General features: G+C 44.2%; 1 protein-coding gene across 10 annotated transcripts in view; it reads right to left on the bottom strand.

Annotated features, from left to right (window-relative positions):
• The window catches only part of TRERF1 (transcriptional regulating factor 1), a 102,463-nt gene extending 89,685 nt beyond the window's left edge, over positions 1-12,778 (bottom strand). For 7 of the 10 annotated variants that reach the window (XM_080408635.1, XM_080408638.1, XM_080408637.1 and 4 more), the window contains exon 1: positions 10,396-10,721. The gene's annotated coding sequence lies outside the window, so the exon portion shown is untranslated. The other 3 variants (XM_080408633.1, XM_080408639.1, XM_080408632.1) reach the window with 3 other exon arrangements.
• Positions 12,779-27,392: the final 14,614 nt, after the last annotated feature.

Raw genomic sequence — 27,392 nt, 5'->3', positions numbered from 1 at the left:
ACTTTTGATTTTTAAATGAAAAAAACCCAACACTTTCTCACACAAAGTAAATCCTTACTACAAACGCTGCTTTAAGTGCTATCCATATCTATCTGCCAGTAAATACTTTTATAACTAGAGAACATTTATGAGAAAATTCAACCTGGAGGGTAATTTACCCAAAGTTTCTGCTTGGCAAATGAAAATAGTGTTTTCAACAGATGAATATCCTGGACTGTAATTGTTATTGTTACCATCATGTAAATTGGTGTTTTACACAAATGCAGTTTGAAACCTACCTACTGAAAATAAATAAATAAAAAATAAAACCAACCTGCACAGGACAGGGCAAAACAGCACTAATAACATGTAAGCACAGGTTCCTAAATAATAATTAAAAAAAAAAGTTGTTGCATAATGTATTCACTTTCCTACTAGTTTCACAGATTAAGATAGCAGCACCATGAGATAACAAAAAGATTTCTTTTGCCTTTAGCTCAGTAATTTACAAGTCTTCAGGTTTCACTGGGTTTTGTTGCTGTTGTTCAGTGGGAAAATACTGTGGAAATAACATTTACCTGCATTCCCAGTCCACAAAGCTTGCGGAACTGCAGCTTGTTAGAGGCACATGCCCACCAAGCACCATAAAGAAAGATTTACAGTAAGTGGTGACTAATCTTTACAGCGTATACTGTATGTGTATCACTGAGTCAGCCTGAAAGTTTGTTCATTCACTCGAACACCACTTCTTCCATTCTCTTCTCTCTCTGATCTGCAAGCAGATCTGAAATCTGCCTTCCCTTCATTCAAGGAGAGCTTCTTATTGCCTTAATAGGCAATAGGTGCAGGTACAAAACCATACTGCTATTGTGCAGGATTGACCTAAAAAACACGGACTTGCCTTCAACAGCAGCATAAAAGCAAACAGGCGGGGGGGGAAAAAAAAAAAAAAAAAAAAAAAGCCCTACATTTTCTTTCAGCAAGAAACTTCTGTGTATGCAAGGAAGGAGTACTGCAGGAAGGGCACACAAGCTGACCCTGCTACTGGACAAACTTCCCAGCCCCAACATTTGGCAATCTGATTGTACAAAGCCTGCAAGAAATGCTCAGTTTAAGTGATCTGGTTTACCGGTAACAAAAGCAGTAGCAGAACACAGGCACATACTATAGATAGCTGGAATGGCCACATATGACTTTGCATTTACTGAAGCCTAAAAAAAGATGCCCTGCTATTTTGTTCTCTTTTCTTGTTTCTTGCAATTTACATAATTAGCAGTACGGATTTTCCAGAAATAACCTGAAAGTAAAAGTTCTACCTGAAAAAAAAAAGATGTTTATGCTAAGGGTAGTGAGGGGCTTAAATTTAAGGATTTTCTTTACATAATTAGAAGCCTATCACCCACTTTGTAATGATGATTCTTCAACCAGAAGAACACAATTATTACAGAGTAAAATAATTACACCAAAGAGCTGCATTCACAAACAGACCCAACCTTGCACCTTCTTCCAAACAGTCACACAGGTAGTTCAACTGACTACAATATGAGCAGGCATTGCTACAGAATGAGTAAAAATTGAAAAATTTGGCCAATACTAAGCACACTTAGCCCAACGGAAGCCTTTCCATCAACCAGCTTTATGCAGCAATCTATGTGCCACTGCCTCAACGTCTGCACCGCAACCTTATTAGTTTTGGACCATCGCCTACTGGCTGAGAGCTAGTCTTTAAAACGACATGAGCCCATGTTATTTTAATGAACCCCTACTTTAACTAACGATCAAGTAGTTAGCCTAGGGATCATATGCTGACAGACTTCCAGCATAGAAGTATGGCTCCTTTCATAAATTATCGGAATTCTGTGGTATTAGTCTATTGTTTATATATGGGCATTCAACATCCAGATGAAAAGTTCTGAAAGTTGGAAATTGTTGAAATAAAAGTCTGCTAGGACCTTATTTTATCACCCCCGCTCACGTTAAGCAGTACCTTACTATGCAGGCAGCCACATTTGGCTTAACTTAGGTTCTTTTCATTAACAAAACAGCACTTAACCCAATCTCTTTTTTCTGTGCACCTCCCTTTTCAGGTGTATTATTTCTTTAAATCTAAAGCTGTTTTTAACTTCAAAGACTAATTTTTTACTACAAGCAAAATGAAAGGTAAAATTCATCCTCTGCAATGCATCTTTGGTTTTCAAGCATATAAATGGTGAAACCTTTTTTCAGTTTACCTGCAAGGCATATTCTCTTATTCATGCTTTTTCATTATAATAGCAGCAACTTTAGAGAAGTATTAAAGTTCATTATGAACCAGCTCTTTCAAAATTTCATAGTCCTAAAAAACCCACTTTTCCTCACTTCAGAAAAATTTCGCTTCTCATTTTCTACTTTTATCAAACACATGCAGGCAGCAGCAATACTTTTTCATCATGATCCATGCAGCTCAGATACCAATTTACTGAACTCTGACAGCATAAAACAAGCTTACCTGATGAAAAAATACAGAGAATTACTGTTCATCACTGTGACTGAAAAGCCTCTTCCAGTCTTGGAAGACACAGCACCAATGGAAAAGAGAGGGAGAAGCTAACTGCCCATGCTCCTGCAAATGTTTTGGCTTAGAGGAATTACTACCACCTTAAACGGAGATGTGTCCCTACCATACTCAGAAATATGGGTTTAATGTAGTTATGAATATGAATCTCACTTCTCCAGACATAAATTGTCTGCTAATTTAGAAACCTCCCTCCACTCCCCCCTGCTCTGTACCTGATGCTTTGCCATGCAGGCTTATTGAAACACATGGGGCTGGTTCACTGCGGATGAGGACTGAAAGGTAATCAGTGCTTCACTGCTTGCGTTCAGAGACACCCTCCAACAAAGCAGATACCTGGTTCCTACAATCTGTCTTATCCTGGCATGATCAGGAAGGTGAAAGTCCTTCCCGACAGAGGCAAGCATGCCATTTCTGACACTCAGATGCCTACAGAAAAGGCTGCATCCTGCTCTGCTTGGCATGCTACTGCTCGCAGCAATTGTGTTGCCAAAGAAAGTTGAAACTTCAAACAGCTTGACTCAATCCTTTTATATGAAGTATCCTGGTTCAGCATCTCACCACTAAAGCACGTCAGTCTCTGAGATGGTTTTCTGCCCTATTTTTGCCAGGAACTCATTAGAATATCACTGCAAGTACTTAATATCATTGCTGTGATGCTGAATTCACGTTTTTACACTGATCAATAGAAACTAAATCAACACACTACACACCCAGCCCACACATGAAGAAATTTCATTTAACAAGAAGATCAAAGTTGTCTACCTTCTACTGCTGTAAAATCATAACCAGCCTGTTGGTTTTTGCCAATTATCTTTGAGGAATGATTGGAAATGAGCAAAAATAATTCTGGAAGCACACATTGAAATTGCAGATACAAAACAGAGATATGAGGACACATGCAAATAACCACGTGGGAGACCTTCACTTGAATTCAAACTGCATAGCAGGCCAAAGAGACAGCTGGAGTATCAGCATTCCTGCAAAGCTGTACCATTCAACGTAGCTTAATGTTAAGCATTTCTTTTGTTTTATCAAAATACAAAGAGGTTCCTTTGCAACACTGAACATAAGATTTTGAAAAGTAGCCCAAACAAACCCCAAGAAGCAAGCCAGCAAGTTAGCATCTGGACCACTTCTACTCATTTCTCCCTGTATATTAGGGGCACATGCAGCAACAAAACTGCTCCACCTGATGCTGAGCTACACATGACAGAAACCTGCAGTTCAGGTGACTACAGCATCCTGCACTCAGCAGACACGGCTTTGGTAATGACCTCAGAGCCCATTATTTAAAGTTGTGCTGCGACCTAGGAGCCATTAGAAAGGTGATGCTTTCAGCCTCCAGAGAGAGTGCACCATGCAGCCCTCTCCCTGCTCAAAGCAGCGTGTAGCCAACTGAAAGACCAACGCCTCTCTGCAAGGTAAGCCCTGCTCTGATGCTCAGGACAAAACAAAACATAGAAGAGGTAGACCAAAAAGAAGCAACCGGGAAGATATTTACAGAACTCCAAATCAATATCCTAAATATTTCAGGGCTTCAACAACCTACATTTTGGGGAAAAGAAAGCTCAGTTTAGCTAGGTAGGGTCTTCCAAGTATTCATACTTGTGGCAGATGTGAACCATTTAAAGGCTGGTCAGCAACCATTTTGTACTTAATACACGCTATTTTGCTAACAATGCAAATCTTAACATCATTAAAGGAGCAAATAACTAGCAAATTTGCTTATGAAATAACAATGACACTATTTACTAGTCGGGGTGAAGGTTTTTTCTGGTACAAATGGAATCTTCCACCAGGACATCTTCTGTACCAGCAGAAAGAGAGAGAGCAGGGTAGCAGCAGAGATGAAGCACTGGTGGTACAAGCCCAGGAGGCAGCACTGCCAGCAGCAGCAGCTACAGACTCTTGCCAAAGAACCCCATTTACCTGCTCCTTCTTCATGCACTGCTACACTGTTCGAAGGAGTAAATAATCTCTAGCCTCTGATGAAAATATGTATTAACAGCATCTTATCTTATGCTTCCAAACTTTCACAAATTTGTTTTCAATTCTGCGTGCACAGTAGAGGGCTATTTCAACTTATGCAGAGCTCTAACAGCATTCATTTCACTAGGACCCACTTAAGATCATACTCTTACAAGAGTGCCCAGATCCATTTGTGCCATAGGACAGCAGGGTTTACCCTACTGACCAGCCCAAAACTACATGCCAAGATTGTAGAGTGTATTCTGTTAAGAAAATGAAAGACGTTACTATTTAGGTCAAGTGTAAAATTAAAAAAAAAAAAAAAGCCTTACTAATGCAGCTGTAATTGGCATAACCCTCCAAGTGTAAATAGAGAACCTTCCCAGAAAAGGCATTTCCAGTTTTGATTTGGCATGTGAAACACGACAATACTGGGAAAAGCACTTTTCTGCTAGTACAACTGGAACTCAGATGGGACTCTTACCCACACAGAAGTGTTGCAAGACCCCTCAATCCCCTAATATGCACTACTTTACCAGCAGATTTTTTGGCTTAAAGAGGAGAATGTATTTAAGGTAATTTCCAAACACACCATCATTCACTATTTTTTTTCTTTTAAATATAAAAACTAGAACACAAACTTCCCTCCTATCCTCCCCCAACACCCCCCCAAACGCACATACACTAAAAATATATAAATAAAGGAAATGAAACTTCCCCATCAATGAAAATAGTGTGTGGTGGGGAGTGGAGAACAAAGACAAAAATGGGTCTGTACAGCATCTTTTATGGCCAACTAAGAGTCAAGTGACTTTTTTTATAAACAAAGAACTTCAGCCATTAGCAAATTTTAAATTTAATAGCCCCTTGCTTCACAGGGCTGAGTACTTTTTTTCCCCACAGTCTCATGCTCAAGTTATTTAGGATTTGATATTCACTTAAACAGAAAGTACCTGATATAAATTCCACATCTCAAATGGACCCTGTCCTTTAAGAGTCCTGGTAAGCCCTGTTCTAGCCAAACAGCGTGAACAAAAACCTCTCACCATCAGGGACCATTTTAAAAAGCGCTGCTGATAATTTAACATTTACCTTCTATCGGTTTTGCTGGGGCAATCCTCCCCCAATCCATATTTTTACAGTCTTTACACTCCAGAGTTAGCTGGAGGTTTTAGTACTGGAATCTGAGCTTTTCCTCATTACTGAACATGAGATTTTTGACAAATGGGAAAAAAAAGAAACCCCAAATATTAAAAAAGACCATCTACAACAATCTTGCTTTGCTACAGACGCAATGAAGTTTAAACATGAAGAGGAAAAAAAAAAACAACAAAAACAACAAAGCAAAACAAAACCTTGCAGTAATGCACTTCAAGGACATATCACAATGCAGGCTCTATCAAGAATCTCACCATGAGCAGTTGATGAGGGGAGGGAGGGGAAATACAGCAACCATTTCCTTGCTGAACTAAAAAGACAGGAGAAAATTTGTGATAAGGCCCAGGATGGCTGCCTTAGAAAGGTCAAATTCATGGGGTAGGGAAACTCAGCACTCGTGGCCAAGTGCCTGGAGCACAGCCTACCCCAGCTCAGCTGACCAGCCGATGGGAAGCTGAAGATCAGCGATTCATGTGAAATTCTAACAAAATCTGAACTGCAAACTGGAGAAAGACAAACAAAAAAGAATATATATAAAAATCAACCATCTTCTGAGCCTGCATCATATCAGCATTTTGGGTCTTTCCAGAGCAAATCACCAGTCAACTACAAAAACCTAGGTGGGCTGTTCACGAAAGACACGTTATCTGTGTTACAGAGTAAGTCGAAACCGCAAGACTCATTTCACTCAGAACCTCCAAATATACCCAACGCTACACAACTCCTCCAAAACCCTGCAACATCCCCAATCTAATATGGAGAGTTTAAACTTTTTTAAAAAAAAAAAAAAAAAAAAAAAACTATTATAGGGTAATAGGGCACATATTAAAAGCATGCCCTGGATTCCCCAAACCATTATCCTCTCAAGAAGAAAGTAACATCAACAATGTATTTGCCTTCTGGTTTCTGCAGCAGCAGGTGGTAACCTGAGCACATTCTCCAGTTTTTCCCCACACAAATCAATGTCTCTTTTTTTTCCTTCTGCTGCTGCTTTGAGCAGGGCCAGGTGAGCCTGCACGCCCCCCCCCCCGCCATGCAGCAACATGGCCCAGCCAGAAAGAGAGAAAATAAACCACTGTCAAAAATACTCTTCCTTCTGCCCACAGAAACCAATATCCAACAAGAAGCAGCATCGATGTAATTCACCGACTATGTCACTTCATCCTCCCAGCCTGGCTGAACCATAAGCTACCTAGAGACGCACACACAGTGGCAGCAAGCAAGGAGACGATGGTGCAAGAACCCATTCTCAGCATCTCCAGACCCAAGGGGAAATACTCCCCCAGGCTCTGCAAGGTAACTTGGCACATAAATGCACGCTGCTCAAAAGCAGATTCAACAGATCTCTTAAATCTGCTTGGATTCAAGTGAAGAGTTAAAGAACAAACCAAACCTAATAAAATTGTTGCTACCTTTCTTTGAACCACGCTCAGCCCTGCTCTTTGAAGGAAGAGCCGCCTTTCTTAAAATATATCTGAATGCGCTATTTTTGTCTTTATCTTAGAAGGCTTGATTTCCCCTCACAGCCCCACAATTGATTACAATAATAGGTTTCTCAGAGCTGGACAAGTTAAGAAAAGGTTTTATAACTTCAAATGCAGCAAAACATATGGAATTTGCTGCCTTCTTTTTTTGTTCCAGTTTCAAGTGCAGACCCCTCACTCCTCATCATCCCACCCCCCCAAATACTCACACGCACAGTAACTGTACTCCTCTAGGCAGTGCCACGGGAGTCAGTGCAACCACTGGTGATGCTCACCTTCGGTAAATAACCAAGTGCGTGGCAGCTGTGCCACACAGAATTCATAGATGCACTTAAAGATGCTTCTGCTTCCAAGCAGATGAGAGGCAACAGGATTCAGTAATTTTAGGAACAGAAAAAAATATAATTCTGATGATAGTTTTTCATTGGAAGCTACGCAGCCCCCCAAAAAAATGCAAGGGGAAGAAACAAATTGTTTCCATATCAACAATTATTCTGTAACTCTCGAACACCGCTGGTTTTGTTGTGTTTTTTCTTTTCTTTTAAAAGGTATTTCTAAGGAAACTAAAATCTAACTGCCTTATCTCACAAGATATTATGACACATCATAAGGAGACACGACTTCACAGCATCAGAAATTCATGATGACATTACAGATCCCAGGGCCTCCCCTCCCTTTAGTTTACTACTGTCCCATTACAGCATTGGGAAAGGGAGAGAAGAGCCTCCTTGAACACTTTGCTGAGGAAGTTTTTAAGCGACATATTCACCGCTTGATTAGAACAAACAAAAATATAAAATTAAAATATTCACAGCAAAATATTATCTTACTGCTTTAGGAAACCTACAGTACATTACAGGACTGTTCTTAGACTTTTCTCGTACTCCCTCTGACAGATGCCATGTTACAAGCTCAATTTATAACGGCAAGCCTCACTATATTACTGGAAGAATTAAAATGGCCAGAGGAAGAGAAGTAACAGTGTTTAGAGTTTAAATCTAGGAATTATTTTTATCTACCTAGGCTACTTGAATACTACCCAAAAGCGAAACAAACCTGAAATGAGATCTGGCTTTATGGTCTTGAATGCATACTATTCTTAAGGGACAGGTCACCAGCAGTAACATAAAGGTGGAGAAAACTAAATGGGTACGACATCAGAGACTTTTTTCAGTCTATCCAAATACAACATGAGTCAATATTAGGTAGTAGAGAAGTTAGTCACACTGTGGTTTATTTATGCTCATGCTGGCCCATAGGGGAGTGATGTAAACACTTGAGGCAGGATGCCTACCTAGCTACCCCCTAGCCTCATCCCTGTCCCCCAGGGAGGGATGCCAGCAGCAGGACATAACATTGATAGCAGTGTGATTAAGCTCTGGCCTCATTTCACTGAGACGCTGACTCTCCACTCCTTGCTCAGGCCAGCTTCCACAGTGAAGTACATTACTTGTATTGGAGATTTTTTGGCTCTTCAAGATACACTGTTTTGACGACCACGCTGACAATGCTGCTCAGTTCCTCACTGGAGTCTCCCAACTTCAGAAATGTGAGCTGCTTAGTGGTAGCAGAACTGATCATAAGAGCGTTTATTTCCACCAAAATGTTTGAGTAGGGTATATCTAAGCCCTAAATTTTTCCAAAGTATATCAGACTATTGGTTTTAGAAGAAAAATGCATACGTTTTCTTCATATGAAAAATCACTCACCTAAATTCTAAACATTTTTTTTTAAGCAAGGCTGCATAGCTTAACTTTCATGCCACGCATGCATGCATAAAGCATTGATGAAGCAGCACCTTTGTGTCAAGTACATGCCTTGCACAAGCCTTAGAAGAGAAGGTAACATACCCACCTTGCACAAGCCTTAGAAGAGGTGATGTACCCACTAGGGCACATCACGCCCCGCCACTTCAGGGAATAACAGAGTGCAACGGGTTATTTCCTGATAGACACGCCTCATCAAGGAAAGGACTCCGCTCTGATCCAATCCAACATCCAAAGAAGACCACCAAGTAGCTAAGCCATGGCAGCAAACAGCTGCATGTACCACACGCAGGAATGGTCCACGCGTACACACACACGGTGCAGACAGGTCACTTCACTATGATGCTGCCCGCGGGGGCAGGTCCCCAGGGGAGCCCCCCACGGTGGGCCCGTGGCCCAAGCAGGACGGTGGCCCAGGCCAGGCCCAAGCTCACCAGGTGAACTCTCCCCTCCTCCCATACTTACAGTAAAATTACAGCTGGTGATGACATAAAACTTCACCCGCTGTGACTACCCGCCTAAAACATTCCTTGCACAGTTAAGCACGTGCAATGTTTTCCATAAATAGTTATGGGTCAACATATTTATTTTACTCCCATCGTATTAGTCCAGTAAAAACCCACGAACCGCACCGGTCACCACCTCAACAGCGACCGGCGTTCGGCACCGGCGGGTGTCACCGGACGAAGCACGACCCCCGCCCAGCGCGCACGGCCAGCAGCCGAGCCCGGCCGGTGCGCAGCACAGGCGAAAACCGCTCCGGTAAAGTCAGTCGAGGGATGAGTAGGCATTATCCATTTATTAACTGGTTAACTGCCAATTAATTTTACTTGCAAATCACCCCTCCGCTATTTAAAACATCTGGCTAAGAGTTCCTATCCGTTCCCCCCCGCGCCGGGCCGGGAAGCGCAGCCCCCCCGCGCCCCCCAGCCGCGCCGCGCGTCCCTCCCGCGGGAAGGCGGCGGCGGCGGCCACGTTTCTCCCGGAGAAGTTCGCACCCGGCGGTGCCGCCCGGCCGCAGGGGAGGGCTCCGCGTCCCGCACCGGCTGACACCGCCACCGCTGCCGGCGGGGCGCAGGCGCGCGTGGGTCGGCCACGCGTGTCAGGGGCCGCGGCGGGTACCGCGGGACAACTTCCGCGCCGAGCCGTGCCGTGCCGGCCTTCCCCGCCTCCCCTCCGCGGCGCCCGGGACCGGCCCGCCCGCCCGCCCGGCCAGGTAGGGGGCAGCGCCCCGCGGCCGCGCCCGCCCCCAGCCCGCTCCCGCCGCCCCGGGCGCCCCCTCCCTGCCCGCGGCCGGCCGGCGGGGAGCGGCGGTCGGTGAGGAGGAGGAGGAGGAGGCGGCAGGGCCTCGCCTACTCGGCGCTGCAGACCGAAAGTGAACTGCAAACTTTCCCCCCACCCCCCCCCGCCTTTTTTTTTTTTTCCTCCCTTCCAGCGCAGCCCCAGCTCCTGCAAAAATGAAACTTGCGGAGCGTTGCCCTACCTGGCGTGGAGTCTGCAACAAGTGCAGGCGCGGGGGCCGGGCGCGGGGAGCGGCGGGGCCGGGCGCGGGGCTTATGTCGGTGTCGGCGAGGAGGGAGCAGTTGCGATATTAATTTATTACGGAGCTGCCCGGGCTCGGTCCTACTTCACTTACAGTACGGCTCTCATCCTGTAAACAAATATCGCTCCGCCAGGAAACATACTCCCCCCGGCCCGGCCCCGGCCCCGCGGCCAGGCACCCACCCCGGCGGCGGCACATGGAGCGGAGCGGGGCGGGGGCCCGCCGCACCCCCCCGCCCCGCGCCGGGGGAGGCTCCGAGCACCGGCACTTACCTCCGGCCACGGCCTCCCCCTCCCGCCGCGCTGCCTTTGCCGAGTCCGTGATGCAAAAAAAAAAAAAAAAAAAAAAATCCCGGTGTCAGCAAATCGCTGTCAAATTATTCTCTTGCAGAAGGGAGAGGGGGAGCGGGAGCGGGGGGGAAGCAGAAGCAGAAGGGGGAGGAGGCTGCGGGAGGCGGCGGGATCCCTCCGCCGCGATGGGTCTGGCCCTGGGTAGCGAAGCAGGAAGTAAGGTGTCGGTGGCGCCGCGGCCGCCTGGCCCCGCGGCAGGGCGAGGGCGAGGGGCGCCCGCCGCCCCCGGGGGCCCGCCGCCGGCCGTGCGCCGCCGCCGCCTCCTGCTCCGCCGCGCCGCTGTCTCGCCGGCAGCCCCTCCTCTCAGGGCGGCGAGCGCAGCGCAGGTGCCGGGGCCACCGGCGGCGACCTGTCAGCGGCTCCCGCCGCCGGGGCCGCGGGTCGGCGGGAGGCGGGAGAGGGGCTGCCGCGGGCTCCCGGCGCCGCCGCCGCATGCCGCAGGGCGGTGGGGCCGGGGCCGGCTCCCGCTCCCGCTCCCGCCCGGGCGGCGGCGCCGGGGGGTGACAGCGGCGCCGCGGGCGGACGCCGCGCCAGCCAGGGGGCTGCCGGGGGTCCCGCCGCCGAGGGGCTGCAGAGGAGGGTGCTCCCCGCCGCCGAGGGGCTGCGGGGGGGGTCCTCCCCGCCGCAGAGGGGGTGTCACGGGGAGCCGGGCCGGGGGCGGCGGGGGCTGCGGCCGGGCCTCCCCCAGCCCCGAGGCGGGCAGTCGCCGCGGTGAGGGTGCTCCCCCAGCCGGGAGGCGTGCGCCCGGCGCGGGGAAGGGCTGCGGGGGTTGCCGCCGGCCCCAGCCGGGCTCCAGCGCTCCGGGTTAATTTGGAAGTTAATTCTGTAATGCGGCGAGCCTCGTAGGAACTTGCTCCTGTGGTCACTGATCTTTGCCACTGGTAGTCTTAAATCATCAGCTTTTCTTCTTTTTTCCCCCCTTTCATTCTACAGAAATGTTCTGGCAAAATACCTCATAGGCCCTGCCTCCCTTGAGCTTAGAATTTGCATTAGATTGCACCAAAATGTTCCCTTGCAGGGAAGGATTTTGCATCTTGGGGACAGATATGTGATGCATGGAGCTTATGCTGTGCTCTGTTTAAGCTCACGGACAATGACAGACAAGTTGCTGTAAGAAGCCATAGCTGGGAAGAGAGAAACTGAAACGGGGGTGGTTATAGGGCCTACTTCTGCCTTCAGAGAGATTTAAAAAAAAAAAAAAAAACCCAGACAAAACTCTCAAGGGTTGTAACTGGAACAGAAAAAGGTCTTTGGTGTTAGCATTTCTGATTCAGCCTTATATTATAATGGTTACCAGCAGCCTCATTTTCTTTTTATGGTCATCCTGGTTTCCTGGTTGCATGACACTTCTATTGGGCCACTGTTCTTAATAATTTAACCTTTTATGAGATTGTTTTGATTTACAGTGTAGATTAGAGCAAAAGCAAAAAAGTATGTTATCACCCATTGGCTATTAAACTCCTTTGCACTATACGCAAAGGTCTCAGTTTTTTAAAATGTTAAGAGAAAGGTTCTCCACCACCCACCCCCCAGCCCTCCCGACCAGCTAGTCATTTTCTAATTTTATTTTTACTTAAGTGAAAAATACCATTCAGATATTTTAATTTCTCCGTGCTGAGCTATGCAAAATCTATGCTGAGCTTTGGAGTCAATGGTTGGCTTGTTTGCTTGCTGGAGTCCTAAGTCATATAAACTATGTTGAAAACAGAATTAAAACCACAACTCAACATGTGTCTTGCCTCTGTTTGTTTTTTGTGTCTAGCCTGAAACCCAGAGTAGCCCATATTACTGGTGATTTCCAAAATGACCTTTGAAAATAAGCAATGGAATGTAACACAGTCTTTCTAGGTTTGTCTCAGCTTCTCGGTTTGTCCAACTAATCAATACAAACAAATCTATATTGAATCAGCTAGGTGTTACTTGATTTACCTGGAAAACGCAGGTTTGTGCTGTAACTCTCAAAATAGAAGCACGTCTAATTAAAATTTGAACAAAGAATCCTTATCAAGCAGCCTTTTGACATACTATAAAATGGGGCCCGTCTTACTCTGCCATTAAATTTAGCTACACGAAACTCTTCTGAATGAGAAACTAGTTTATTAGCTTTGGACGTTTCAAGACAACTGTGGGGACTGGCTATAGCCAGACTGCATTCTTTGTATTTATCCTGCAATTTATGAATTGGTCTCCATCAAAAGCACAAAGCCTTAATTTATGTTCTGTTTTCCTGATCCTTCTTCTAATCTTCGAGGATTTGAGTATCAAACTTCCCCGTTTTGAATAACAAATCATATTACTATTTCAGCGTTAAACCTCAGAATAATTTTACGGGCTTGTCGCGATGTTGTTTGACAAGGTTCTGGCGGTGATGGCTGGCAAGTGGGTGAGCGCTGGGAGCCCTGAAGCTGGGGCGAGGTCCTGGCCGGCCGAGCCGCCCGCCGGCTGCTATCAGAAGAGGGAAACCTTGCTCTCCCCTGCCCGCTGGCTTGCCCTGCGGAGCTGGTTCAGCTCACCAAGCCAGAAGGCTGTGCCCTCTCTGGGCTAATTTCCTGCCATTTTGGCGAGCTCCCTGGGAGGTCAGTTGGGTGCCAGGGGCAGCGCAAGGAGAGCCCGGGGGGGACACGGGACAGGGTGGGCCTGGGGAGCTGCCACCTGCAGCAGCAGCAGCAGCAAGCTGGCAGGGCGGCTCAGCTGCCTCCCGAAACCTCCCACACCTTACAAACAACAGAAAAGCAGCAACTGTCTTATGGTAACTGCCATCGCTCTGTCAGATTTTTGTTAGAGGTTAATGCATTTTAATTTTTTTTCTAAGCGGCGCTGCTTTGGAAAGGAAAGAATTAGAGGAGTTTTGAAGTGACAGAGCTCTCTGATCATCCTCGTGGTTCATTCCTTTCCGACACAGGATTGCTGTGTCATTATCTTCCCAAATGTCTCAGTTCTTATAAGGAGGCTCTCTTTGCCTTGAATTTGTGGGCTTTCTAAGAAAGACAATGCTGAAGAAAAACATAGTCTGACTGCAGTGGAAGGCAATATACCTTTGTTCAACAGCTGGAGTCTTTAAACTAAAACCCCTTAAGACTCAGTGAATCGCATTTATGGGAGCATCTTAGCGGTTGAAGTCACAGCAGCCAAAATACGGATGTCCATCCAGTTTCTCGGTTTTGGATGTCCGTTTCCAGCTGAATTTTGAATTGTGGATGTTATTTAAAAAAAAACAATGATCAGACCTTAATTATCTAAGTTGGGTGGACAAAACCAGTGACAGGCTTAGTTTTGTTTTAAAATGGAGCTTTTGAGACATATAGTATACAGATAGAGGATTTAGAATCAGAAGCAAATTTGGTCTTAGAATCTGACATCCTACATAATGTGGACTGTAGTATTTGTAATTGAGATTATTACCTGCTTAGTTAATTTTCCAGGAAAAAAAAGTCATTCCAGAGATTTCAAGAAATGGATAATACGCCCTCTGCTACCAGTCATTCTGGTGTAATTACCAATCACCTCCTGGTTAAATGTTTGAACTTGGTTTGTCGTTTCAATTTGTGAGTTTTCCAGCATGGCATTGCTGGTTCTTTCCCTTCTAAATTAGTTTGGTATCACCTGAATCCCTTCAATTTAGTCATTCATTTACCTTTGTCTTCTTCCCATTAAAGAAACACCGGGGCCTTACAGAAGTGGCATTAGTAGCGTCAGAATAATTTAAAAAGCTGAACGTGTGCTTTCTGCGATCACATTCCCTGTGCATCATAAGGAAAGTAGCCACAGCATCCCACATACCTGAACACAAGATAAATAAATAACAGCTGGTGGTGAGCTTGCTCACAGATCAGCAAGTACATCACTCCAGATACGTCTGTGCTCAAGAAACTTTGTGTCTCTGATTTGTTTGAAGGTCATGTGAGCAACCCCGCTCTTGCCTTGATGTTCCTTGCATTCAAGTATGGTGTTTCCCCTCTTTAGGTCCCCTCCCAGGGAAGCTCAGGACATTGAGAGCTTCCAGGATGAAAGAGCTTGTGCTCTTTGGTGTCACTTCTCACCATGTCCATTGCAAGGTATGAACAATGGCCAAGGTTGAAATGGAGCTGAATAATTTTTAGTAGAAATGCACCGAGACCCCAGCTACTACGAACTGCTGCGTACCTCCCTGTGGTGGCTCCCACCGCCCGGGTGAGGAGAGGCCTGTGTCAGACCAGCAGCATCCCAGTGCTTCTGGTCCCAGCGGCCTCTTGCCCAGTGGAGCAGCTGCTCTGACCCCAGATGTGACGGATTTCTGAATCTGATCTCAGACCGTGCCACCACCATTTGAAAACTAATCCTGGAAGTAAGACTTTTTTTTAATTCTTCACATTCAGCCAGATCAGTTTGCTGATTGCACAGCATAAGGAATAGGGCAGAAATTGCGCTGAGGAGAGGAGAGTACGAAAGCATGCTGCTGTCACTCAGACGGCTGGTGAAAGCCCTGCCTGCTGGGTCTCTTTCCATGAAGGCTAAAACCAAAGTAAATTGCAATGGCTGAGGTCTTGCAGTCCCCTCTGCAAGTTACTGCTTCCAGCTGCATGGTTTTGCTTCTGTTTGCACCCAACGCTGATGCTCACCGCTTCCCTGGTGAGCCAGATTCCCCCCAGCGCTAGCAGAAACCCTGGGTAATTTTTCCCTGAATTGCTTCACTGAGTCAGCCAGACAATTAGCAGAAGAGGAGGCAGGGTTCTGTGCCCAAAAGCGGGATTTGCAGCCGCACCGGTTTAAATAGCTTCGCATTTTCATGAAGCCATAGCTACTGTTGCATCTAGGAGATAAGATGCTCTTTAAGAAGGTCAGTCCAGGCAGTGGACAAAAAAAAAATAATGGAAAAGTGAACCCGTGTGGCTGTTCGCACCACAGTCAGCTCTGGAAGTCCACATGCGCTGTTTGGGGTTTTTTTCACCTTGAACTGAGGGAACTTTTTAACAAAGCTTAGAGCCACCTGTCCATGAGCTGGTTGCTGAGCTGCTCCTCCGGTGCAGCCTGTGGGAGCTGCTGAGCCCCTGGGACTCCGGCCAGTGCTGATGGAGCTGGGTGCCGCTGGATGGGGGCTCCTCTTGGCAGCCCTCGGTGGGTCCCAGCCTTGACCTGCCTGGCTCTCACGGCAGCTGGGCACATGGGAGGTACGATGCTGCTTTGCAGGGATGTTCTGAAACAAATTAAAGCCTGTAAAGTGCTTCGGAATGTTTTGGTAAAGAAGTTACAGACAGGCAAGTTACAAATAGTGACGACTTGGAGATTTTTTTTTGATGACGCTATCACTGTTTTGCAACTGTGTGCAAGCTAGAGAGGAAAATGAGCTAGAGACATTGGGAATTTTAAAGGGGACGTTCTTGCTTCATTTGGTTTGTGTCCATTCCTGTTCCTCTTGGAAAAGTCCCATATATCATCATGCTGTCAGGAATAATCTGTGGGAATGTACATGTGCACACAAGAGATACAGTGACATGGCCCATCTTGTGAGATCACATCCTAGTGAGCAATGCTCCAGTTTGTGTGGCTTTTTCACATGTTGGAGAAGAGGAAATGTTTTATTTTATAAAATACACTGACATATATATTTATAAATTTACAAATAAGCATTATATATACATATTGTATAAATTATAAATTTGCAAATTGTGAATGTGTAAACATATAAAACTCAAGTATCTTTATAAAACTAACATAAGAGAAAATCCCATATTTTTATTTTTTTAATAATTCCCAGATTTTAAGTTAATGGTGTGGTTTGAGCTATTCTAAATTTTAAAACCTCTCACTCTGTTACAGCTTTTTGTGTAAGTAGGCCTGAGAGGGTCTTACAGTCAGGGGCCAGTAATACAGTCCCCATTTTACAGGTGGTAAACTAGGGAACAGAGGTGGTCCAACATCATCTAGGAAAGTAGTGACAGAGGTAAAGTATGAAACCAAGTCTCCTAAGTCTTTGCATTTTGCTATGTCTTAAAGGCAGGCCAGTATTTTTCAAGTCAGTCTTACACTCAACTCGAAATGTTTGGAGCTTTGACTGATGTGCAAGAAGTTTTATCCTCCTGGTTTTGTATGCAGTCCCGGTAGTAACAGCTGAAAACTGCTGTACAAAGAAAAACACCTTATTCTAAATGTCCTGCTGATGTACTACTGGGAAGAAATACATAGTCCTGTTTGCAGACAAAGATTCAAGTCAATTACAGTATTCAATGGAAACTACCTTGACAGAGACACCATCAGCTTAAAACCCAGTGAAATATAGTGACAGATTTAAGGTAGTGTCTCCTACGACTTCTGTTGAATGCCCCCACCAATCTTTGTGAATTGTTTTTTCCTGACTTTGAAAATCTGTTATGCGGTAAAATTGACATATACAGAAAGAGACTTTAGGATGGCTTGTTACACAGAGCTATACTAATTTCTGAGGTGTTTGCTGAATGAGAGAAACCGTACTTTTGAGTACGGGAAGAAAAAATGAAGCCGATTGCATGCAAAAATTTTCTAAAGATTAAACAGTTATGGAAAAGATGTGTGATGACAGTAGAAGGAAGCCTGACATCTTAACTTTAAGTTGCAGTTAATCTAAATCATTTTCTGTAACAGAAGGATAATACTGAAATACAGAAATGATAAGTCAGTGTGGTTCCCTACCACAATGTGCAGCATGTCCAAGTCTATGCTGACAACTGAGATCAAGATTAAAGTTTTCCAGTGTATGTAGTGAACTTCAGTGCAATGGCAGCAGTGTTATTTTTTCAGGATTTTTTCTGTCAGAAGTGGATATGATATTAGCAACAGCACACCGCATCTTGTGTGGAAAGAGCTCAGGCAGCCATCTCTGATCAGACCTATCCCAGTCATCATATCACCCTCCTTTCAGCAGATTCTCAGTATTCTATTTCATATTCCTCAGCAAAGAAGCAAATTATTTTTCTGATTTTATGCAGAGTTGAATATACCCTGTATAGGGTTTGTGGAAGGAGTTTAAAAGAAAACAACCATCCACTACTTCTGCTCTGAACTTTCCCATTCAGAACTGTAACCTGAATTTTTATGCAAGTCTGTTATAGTCATATATACCGGTCACTTCTAGGTCTTGCTGCATCTTACTTATTTGTTTCTTACATATGTGACAGTGGGCAGATACACATTTAAGCTGTAAGGTTGCAGCTGTCATGATTTAAAAAATAATATTAATTAACATAGCTAGACTCATATTGTATATCCAATATGTACACAGTATATTCTATTTATAGTGATTTAAGGCACTTAAACCATCAAATTGATATAAGCTGTATCGTTTCACATTTTTATAGTGATGGAAACGCACTTACAATAGAAGACAAGCACATTTACATTTCTGTCTCAGTGGTTTTCTTTAGTGGCCCCAAAACACTTGAGAAGGTGAAAGCTGCACCAAAAACTAGAAAGCAGAAAAGGCAATGCAGTTACTGTATAGCTGCAGTGAGACAGGGAACTGCAAGGGGCCCCTATAAAGCAGGTTAACAAAGTTAACAGTAGAGGAAAACCAATTTGTTCTATAGCTGAGATAGTTTTGCCAGCAGCAGCTGAAGGGCAGCAGATGACAAGTAAATCCAGGGATATGTAAATACGTGAAGTCTTATAGTATGCTTTCTGATGGACTGATTTTGCTTCTAGGCATGAAGAAACTACCTCCATCCCATTCAAATGACCTGTGAGCCTCTAAACAAATATGGAAGTTGGGAAATTAAACACAGTATCCCCCAAACAATCTCCATGTGGTGCTCCAGATGCAAGCTTAGGTCTGTGAGGCTAAGGTCTCAGACTTCAGGGTCTGTTCAGTTGAGGAGACAGCTTATGGTATAAATTGGGAATGAGATTGTTTTTGGAGAGGAAAAAATAAAACCCTCTCTTCTGGGTCACTAAGTGTGGAATTTTCCTATAAAAGTCACCAAAGTTTTCTTTTAGCCATGTGTAGTACCAATGTGTCCTCTGATATCTGAGAGCTCCCTGGGGACCCACCAGTGACGACTGGATAACTTATGGACCAGAAGGCTCATCTCATAGCCTGCAGCACCCACAGCATTGCCCGCTTGCTAGAAAAGCTTGAAGATATGTGGAGAGTCACATCTAGGGAGGGAAAGGAGGTTTCTGAAATCAACATTTGCTTTAGTTGATGTGTTCATCTGCAGAATCCATTTCCCTTTGTTCAGAAATTTTAACAGTGACAAGGCATGCATTTGTGTTTCTCTGGGTATATATTTTACAGCTCATATGTCCTCTTACTTTGCAAACATCTCCTCTAAACCCCCTTGGGAGGACAGGTACAGCTTCATGGCTTTTTGTTTTGAGTACCATGCTAGGTGACTAATCTAGCAGCTAGTGATAGCTGAAGATTGAGACACTGATAATTCCTCTGCACCCCAGAGAAAGGCAAAGATGCTAATTACACATTGATTGTGTATCAGTTGAGGAAATCCCCAGATGAGTTGTGGGTGTATTTCACTTTCTTTGCACTACTTGAGTGATGCGCTGGGAACAAAGGAGAACAAGAAAATAAATTCAGCCCTAATTACGCATAGTGAACCTGTGGCCTTCTTAAAATACACTCAACCAAGGGAGCAAACCCAGGACTGAGTGAGGCTTCTTCCAGACTTGTTTTAAGACTGCACCATTCGAGGCCATTCTCACTGAAGTGTCTGCCAAAATACTCTTGAGTCTGTGTTGAAGGAGCAGTCCTGTGTGGAGGTCCTTCCCTAGCCATGTGCCAGTGTTGTTCCCTTCCTATCACAAGGCTATCTGAAGATCTTAAACCTGTTCCACACTTAAGTTCCAAGCATCTTTGTTGTCTATCTGACCTTGCAATATGACAGGCTGGAAACTTTTACTGTCTGGCTTTTTGTAAGGCTTGCTTCACAATCTGGGTAATGTAGATTTCTCTGCTTCCCATTTCCACTTCTGTAATGTTTATTATATTCAATTGTATGTCTGCTTTGGTGCTCATTTCTGCAGCTCCTGCCTCTGTTTCATGCAGTTCTTCATCTTATCTGCAATTGCAATCTGCACTCTCAATCAGCTCATCTCTTTTTATTAGTAATAGATCCAGTTGGTTCATATGCTTGCATACGCTCCAGGATGGTAATGTCTTGTCTTGCCAGCAGACAGAGATTTTAAGGTTGTGATAACCTATATGTTTGTCTGAGGGATGCGAAAATAATGTTATGAATGCTGTTTCTGAAAAGGGGGTTTTGCACAGCTTCAGTAGTTTTCACACACTGCAGTTGACTGTCCTCAAAAGAAGTGACACGTAGAACTGACAGCGCTGCAAGCCCATGGTTTACATTTGTTCATAACTAATTGAACATGAAAATCCTCAGCATTTTCCCTCGATTACCTCTGTGTAGATACCACTGTGAAGACAGATTTCTTTAAATTATCCTATGCTTTCTTTGTTCCATTTTAACCTCTGATTATACCTTGTTTCTTTTTCCAAATTTTTTCTTCTACTGAGCTTGCCCTATGCATAAGCATTCTTCATAAGGAAATCAGTGAGATATTTGTAGTTAATTTTTTTTGTCTTAGACTTTGTGCCTAGTACATAATGATTCAGTTACATCTGAACTTGTGTGCTGTAACCCTGGCTTTCCACTTCTTCCCGCTACTGCCAACAAAGCAACTTTATTTTCTAGTAACTTAAAGTACCTCCTTTTATCCTTAACTCTCTGCAGATGCTTCCCTCCTTCTTCCTTGTTAATTCAAGTCTCTCTGCTTCCAAGGATCCTCTGCCTAGGATTGTGCCTGTCTCCTTCTGTGCAATTTTCTGCTCTGAGATGGAAGGCGACAGGTAGCTGCTTCTTTCCCCCTCCCATTCCTAAGCATCGCAGTAGAAAGATGCCAGCTTGCCTAAAAGGGGCTCTCAGCTGTGCTTGTAACCCGTTTTCAAGTGAGTGTTTTGAAAACTAGTTAGGCAGTTTTCCCAGTGTAGACAGGCTCATAGAAGGACCATTAATTACTCAGCGCAGGCTTTACCGTGGGCAGAAAAAGGGGGCTTTTGTGCAGTTGTCAAACCCTCACCATTATTTGTACATGTTGGTTTTGTATTTAATAGGATTACATGACTTCTTTGCTCTATATGCCAAAATGGATGGTTCCTTTCAGTAATAAAACAAAGCCAATAACCTGAAAGGAACCACAGCTCAAAAGCACAAACTTGACCTCTGATTGACCTTGACATTTACAGACTAAAAAGAACTTTTCTTTGAACAGACAGAAGAAGTCAGGGAGCCAGCAAGAACCAGGAGAAAATGGTTTTGTTGCCTTCTGATTACATTGTTTAAACCAACATACTACATGGTTTACAATACTTCATTACAATGTATTAGGGCCTGGAGGTGATTTAATGTCTGTTTATAACTGAGACTAATCTTGAAATAAACAAATGAATGTTTGGAAAATGGATGAAGCTGTTCTGCTGGAAACAGCATTAAATGCATCTCTGAAGAGTAAATTGTGGCTGTACAGCACTTAAATGCTTTTTATTTCTACCTTCAGTTGTATTTCAGTAGTTTTATCTAACAAAATTAATCACGGTGAGGTAAAAAAATTTCTAATTGGTTAGGACTGTCTAGCAGCCATACATTCTATAACAAATTCACAATTTAAAAACTGTTTAGCCCTTTAAAATCAGGGGAAAAGATAAACTAGAAAATGCTGTAGCATTACACTAGGCACCATGGTGATCTAAATTAAATCTGTTACAACCTGTTCTAATTTAAAATTGCTCCGTTGTGCGAATGAAGGGGAAAAGAAGAAGAGTTAGTTGACTTGTTCAAAGCATTTTCATATTCCCAGATAAATCTTTCATCCACCCTGCCTTTGCTTGTGGGCTGTACGTTCCCATTTCCTCTGTGCATCCCCTCTGTAACTACACATAAAAGCGGTTTCAAATGGAGCCCAGAACTCTTCCTCCAGGGGTTCACAATCAGTTCTCGTCTCTATCAGCCAAGAACAAGCAATGTCGTTGAGCATCACCGTCGCAGTGTCCAGTTGTTCATGACACCCAGAAGCTCCTCTGCCATGCTGTAGGCTGGGGGCCTTGCTAGAGGAGGTTGCTCCAGTTTCTCCTGCCACAGGATGACTGCGGCTGCGCTTGTCCTGCCATCCACCTTTGCGGGCAACTCCTTGGCCACTCCTGCTTCTCTCTCTCTCCTGCCTCTCCCACCACCCCAGGCCCCATCCGTGGCCCCCAGACACGTCTTTCACATCATGTCTCTCATCTTCTAACACCTGACATTCAAAAAATGTCTTGAATTTTCCAAAGTACGAGTCACCAAGTAGTTAAAGCCTAATTTGAGAGAAAAAAATTCTGAAGTCGGATGGCTGCTCCAGTCCCACCGCCCACACCCTTCCGGTTGCAGACTGGAGCGAGTGGGAGCTGGCGAGGGCTTGGAGTGGAAGCAGCAGAAGAGGACTTCTGCACTGCCATGCCTGTGCAACGCATTGCCACCTAGTGCTGCCAATATGGAAAAGCAAGATTTTTTTCTTCTGCTCCGGACCCAGACACGGCAAGGCAGCCTCCAAAGCGGTCATGACTCAGAAGGTCCGCCTCGGTCGGAGCAGCGCTGCTTAACCTGCCTACTTCACCACATCCTACACCCATGAGAACAGGTTTAGGTCTCTGAACTTTGACAATGCACTTTCTTGTGCTGCAGTTGATGCCAAATACCCGTGACTGCGCTTTCTTAGTGCTGGGGTTTTAAAAGTCCGGTGCTACAGCAGCATAGCATATACAATTACACTTCATATGGGTGGCTACCTGTCTGTATACCCTCCCTCCCGTCACTTTGTTGGCCACATAAACACAAGTGGCAGAAGTCTCAAGAATAATTAAGTTTGTTCAAGCATGAAAAATAGGCAACCACATGAAAGAAAGGCCTGCTACGGGGAAAGTTGCAACACAAGCCTTTATGTTCACCGGCATCAGTGAATAGGTGGGGAGTTAGCTACAGCAAAAATTTCAAGTTGCACCTTCCTAGGTGTCAAAGCTGACCACCCATGTGCCACAAACGTAGGGTTTCTTTGTACCAGCTCACAGACCTCTTTGTATTAACTGCTATGTCTACATGTACACTACTAGTGTTCTGAATTTACAGTGAAAACAAATGAGATCAGGCGCATTTTTGCATGTGTATTTTCTTTTCCTTTGCTCCCATGTTATTTCCCCCCCCCCCCCCCCCTACAACTCATTACTATTATCTTAGCTCCTGTTAAATCGCTTTTAGAGGTTGGCATTTCAACTTACCAGCTTGAGCTCTATGCTGTTGACATGTTACATTGCAGAAAGCAACAAAATTATCACAGAGTCAGTTTGCACTGTATTTTTTCTAAGACACTGCGTGATGAGAATAAATCATGTCGTCACCCTGACATGATCCACTAATGAAGATGCACACCCTCTTGCCCTGCCCTCTTTCTGGATGTTAAATGAGAACCCTTCCTCAGTCTTTTTTCTTCATTTCCACTGTGGAAGAAGCTTTCTAATTCTGCCCATCGGTTTGCTTAGCAATATTGCTGTTGCCTAATGCAATAAAAATCAGTTATGTAACTGCCTTTGCTAGACTTGCAGAGAGCATTCACCAGACACGAAGATGGCCACAGTATCTTTATGCTTTCCATCATGTCTCCTACGTTCACTGTTATCATGCAATATGCTCTGCTTTTAGTACCTTTTTTAAGCATTTTTCTTGACATCATGTTTAGAGTATTATACACCTATAATCTAAGATCACGCAATGACAAAGCAGGGAAAAGAAATAAGGTTATTCTAATATATTGCTAAAAGGGCTGATATTAAAGCACTAGTGCCTCCAAGGAACAAAGAATCGCCTACAGTTTGTCAGATAGTATTTTTAATACTCTAATTCTGAACCTAATTCCTAAAATAACTTGTGTTTGCAGATTACCGTGTGCTCTTTTGTTCTGAATAATGTCTTGCTTAGTGAACTATGTCTTATCAATCCACCAAGTTCTGGGTGTCATTGTTCACCTCATTCACAATTCATCTTTTAATTAACATTATCACAGGCAAAATTCTATTTTGGTCAGCATAATTTGTCACTGGAATCGGCAGTACAGAAATAAAAGAATTACCATCTGAATTTATCTGAAGACAATGCAGGAGATGGTGACTACAAACCTACCTCATCTGGCACTGAAGAGGAAGGGAAGGAGACCATGTAAATGGTAATGGCTTTAAAAATTATATTTGCTATGTAAAAATAACTGCTTTGGTCATTCAGTATCTGCTAGGCAAACTGTTTTATCAAAATTACTGTTATTGAAAATATAAACCTGAATCTTACACTTTGACACATTCTTTATTTGGTGGAAAAGGTTGCTGACTTAGGGGAGATCAAAGAAATACAAGCGCCTTTGCAAGGAGATAATCTTAGATATAGCTACATAATATCAACTTAATGCAGAAAAATGCCGATCATTTGCTTTAAAAGCTAAACTTTGAAATTAAGTTACAACTACAGCATTGTTTTAGGGAGCAAACAAGGAAACAAATGCTTTTAAAATGTTTTTTAACAGTATCAGGAGATGAACCTTTCACAGAGAACAGAAAATTTCTGAATCCTTCTCACAAGACTTGCCTTTCATAATGATTGCCAGAAAACTCCATCAATGTGGAGAAAATTAAATAGCATTTTATTTTTCTGAGTCTATAAAGAAGACATCTCTCCCTGCAGCCTAGATACACAACAGTATTCTATTTACATTAAAATTAATACAGTGATATTAAATTGACTGCATTTAAGGTACAATGAACACGCCAGCAAACCAGCCACTTAAAATTTCCCTCCATCATCCCTTTACCTTATGACTTCATCCATTCCTAGTCACAAATGCAACATGCCCTGAAGATGATCACATTCAAGCAGTACTCAGCCAAGACAACAATAATTTTTGTAAGCAGGGCACTTCTTTGGAGCATGCTTTATTGGATGCCTTTTCTCTTTCAAAACAGCTGGGCTTCAGCTTGGCTGCCACTGGTGACTTCTGTTAGACTGGGATCGAGAGGCAGTGTTCTGGTGTGAAAGATCCTGTTTCATTAGTACCTTCTAAAACAGTTTTTAGAAAGGAACCATTATCTCCACTGCCACAATTAATATTTGCTCAATTATGCCTACTCATTTGCATTTTAATGGATGAGACATTTATTAAAAACACTGGAACATAATCAAGTTAATTGACCATCAGTCAAAGTGCCATTTAGGGTTTTTTTGTTGGTTTTTTTGTTTGTTTGTTTTATTGACAGAGGCAAACAGTGCTTAAACAGATGGGTCAGGAGGTGAAAGAGGTATAGATGATATCTTCGTCTTTCATGACAATAGTCTGTAGTATTCTGTGGGCTATCTTGTATTTTAAAAGCAAGGTGAGACCAGAAACATATCAGCTAGAGCAGACAAATGCTATAAAGTTTTACTGTTAACACTGTTGAAACATTAAATTCTCCAGATTTCATTTCTCCAATTTCTATCTGATAATAGACCTGGGAAGAGTTAGTTTTTTTGGCAGAAGATAAAGGCAGTCTCCTCAACCTTAATTATTGTTCCTGAATTTGAATAATATCTTTGCTTATGAAGTTAATGGCACAGGCTAAAAGTTATGGAAAGTTCTACCCAAAGTTATAAAAAATGATACCCAGGAAGTTGTCATGCTCATATTGAAATAATGTTTTTGCAGTCGGATTTCTGTTTGGGTCACTCACCTTTCTAGGTAAAAAGGGATGCCTTTCACATTACTAAACCCCAGGATTTTTCTAACATTTTCTTCGTGCAGCCCAGAAGGAGAGACAATTAAATCATACAGCTTTCTTTCACCCTCTGCCTTGTTCCAAAGAAGCATCATGTTCTTTCTGCATTTCTTAGGCATCGACAGCACATGAATGAGAAACAGCATGGGCTTTACTGATCTTCTAAGGAATATATAATTATTTTCTGTGTTCTAAGAATGATTACTCAAAAAGTGGCAAATGATATAAAAATAAATACAATAAAAATACATAGCCTGCATATTTTAAGGGTAAAATCAGACAAAAGGAAGTTACCCTTATTCTTAGCCTATTAGGAGGTAAAATTAATATTCTAAAGGCCATCTTTTTCCCATTCTGTGATTCCCACATAGCGCTGGCTAAACCTAATTTTCTCAGCTCTTACAATCAGTCTTTCCAGACATGTATCTTCCCTTCATCTCAAAATTCCCCAGAACTCCCAAGCACAGCGTGTAAGTAAATGCAATGACTTATAAACCCTTGAGGTTTCAGAAACGAGTGCTGATATAGTATGACGAACGCGTGAGCGTGCGCTGCTGCCCCCTGATGCAAAGAACGTTAAATCTCTTTGAGAGCAGCCAGGCAATGGCGTGCGGCCCACCTTCTTATATTAACATATGGCCATAGATGTATTTGTTACTTCTTGGACAGATATAAGATAATGTATTTCCCTTCGATAATTCTGTATTTAAAATATTAGCTGAGGGGACAATGAGGAAGGAAGAAGAGAGAAATGAGACAAGAAAAGGCAAAGCCCAACTGTGCATACCTCCTGTGCGAACATTTAAAAATTGTTAAGGAACATAAGATGTGAACTAGAAGTTGCTTTCAAGGCACAGTTTTGTTCTAAGTTAGTACTGCTTGGTGAAGGTAACATTTATGGCCATCTTCAGCTCGTGCTTCAAGCGATTACAACTCAGGTTTGTCTTTCCTGCCTGTTTATTCCCCTCCCATGCACCGTCTAGACTTGGGAGTGTAAATTGTCTGGAGCAGAGACTTCTTCCTCAGCAGGATTTGCCGGGGTAGGCTCCTGTAGGGTGGGTCCTTATCTCTGTGGAGGCCGACAGAGGGTGCGAGGTGGAAATAATATTTAGCTCATGCATGATGCTTGAGTCCACACAGAAATTTCCAGCAGGCAAAGGAAGGTGTGGTACAAAGCCCAGCAGGCGCTTGGGCGGCCCAGCTGTCATTGCAACGGTGCAGTGCCAACGGGCAGAGCAGCCCCTGGGTACAACAGTGGCACAACAGGTTTTTGAGAAGACATTGTAAGAAGCAGAGCCTGTATGAACTAAATGGAGCAGGGTTACTGAAGATCATCGTTTGCTGGCTTTGTTGGTGGTGAGGTTCTCCTGGAGCTGCAAACCTGGAGCTCTACTGGGATAGGCCAGGCTGAGCTGCTACTGTGCTACAGCTTGAGCGGCACACGGCCCCTGTGGGAAGTGGGGGTGGAGGGCGGCAGAGCAACAGCGTTTATACCCTCTCCCCTTTGTAACATTTGCCCTAAAGCTGTAGTTGCCCGATTCACGTCGTTCAGGTTTTTTTCCTTCTCACCCACGCCAGGTGCCGGGGCCCCCCGGGCGCTCCCGGAGCCCCCCCCGCCCTCACGGGCCCGGCTTTAGCGGCGAGGCCGGATATGCCCCGGTCCCGCGCATCCCCTCACGCCGAAGGAGGCAGGAAGGGCGAAGGACGGCGAGAGGGCGGCGGCGGGCAGACCACAACTCCCAGAGTGCCCCGCGAGCGGTGACGAGGCGGGCGGGGGCGGGCCGGAAGTGGGT

This window comes from Falco punctatus, assembly GCF_963210335.1.
Source record: "Falco punctatus genome assembly, chromosome: 12".
In the NCBI taxonomy this organism is placed as follows: domain Eukaryota; kingdom Metazoa; phylum Chordata; class Aves; order Falconiformes; family Falconidae; genus Falco; species Falco punctatus.
Note: the sequence above shows the minus strand (reverse complement) of the source record. Positions and strands in the feature narration are given on the sequence as shown.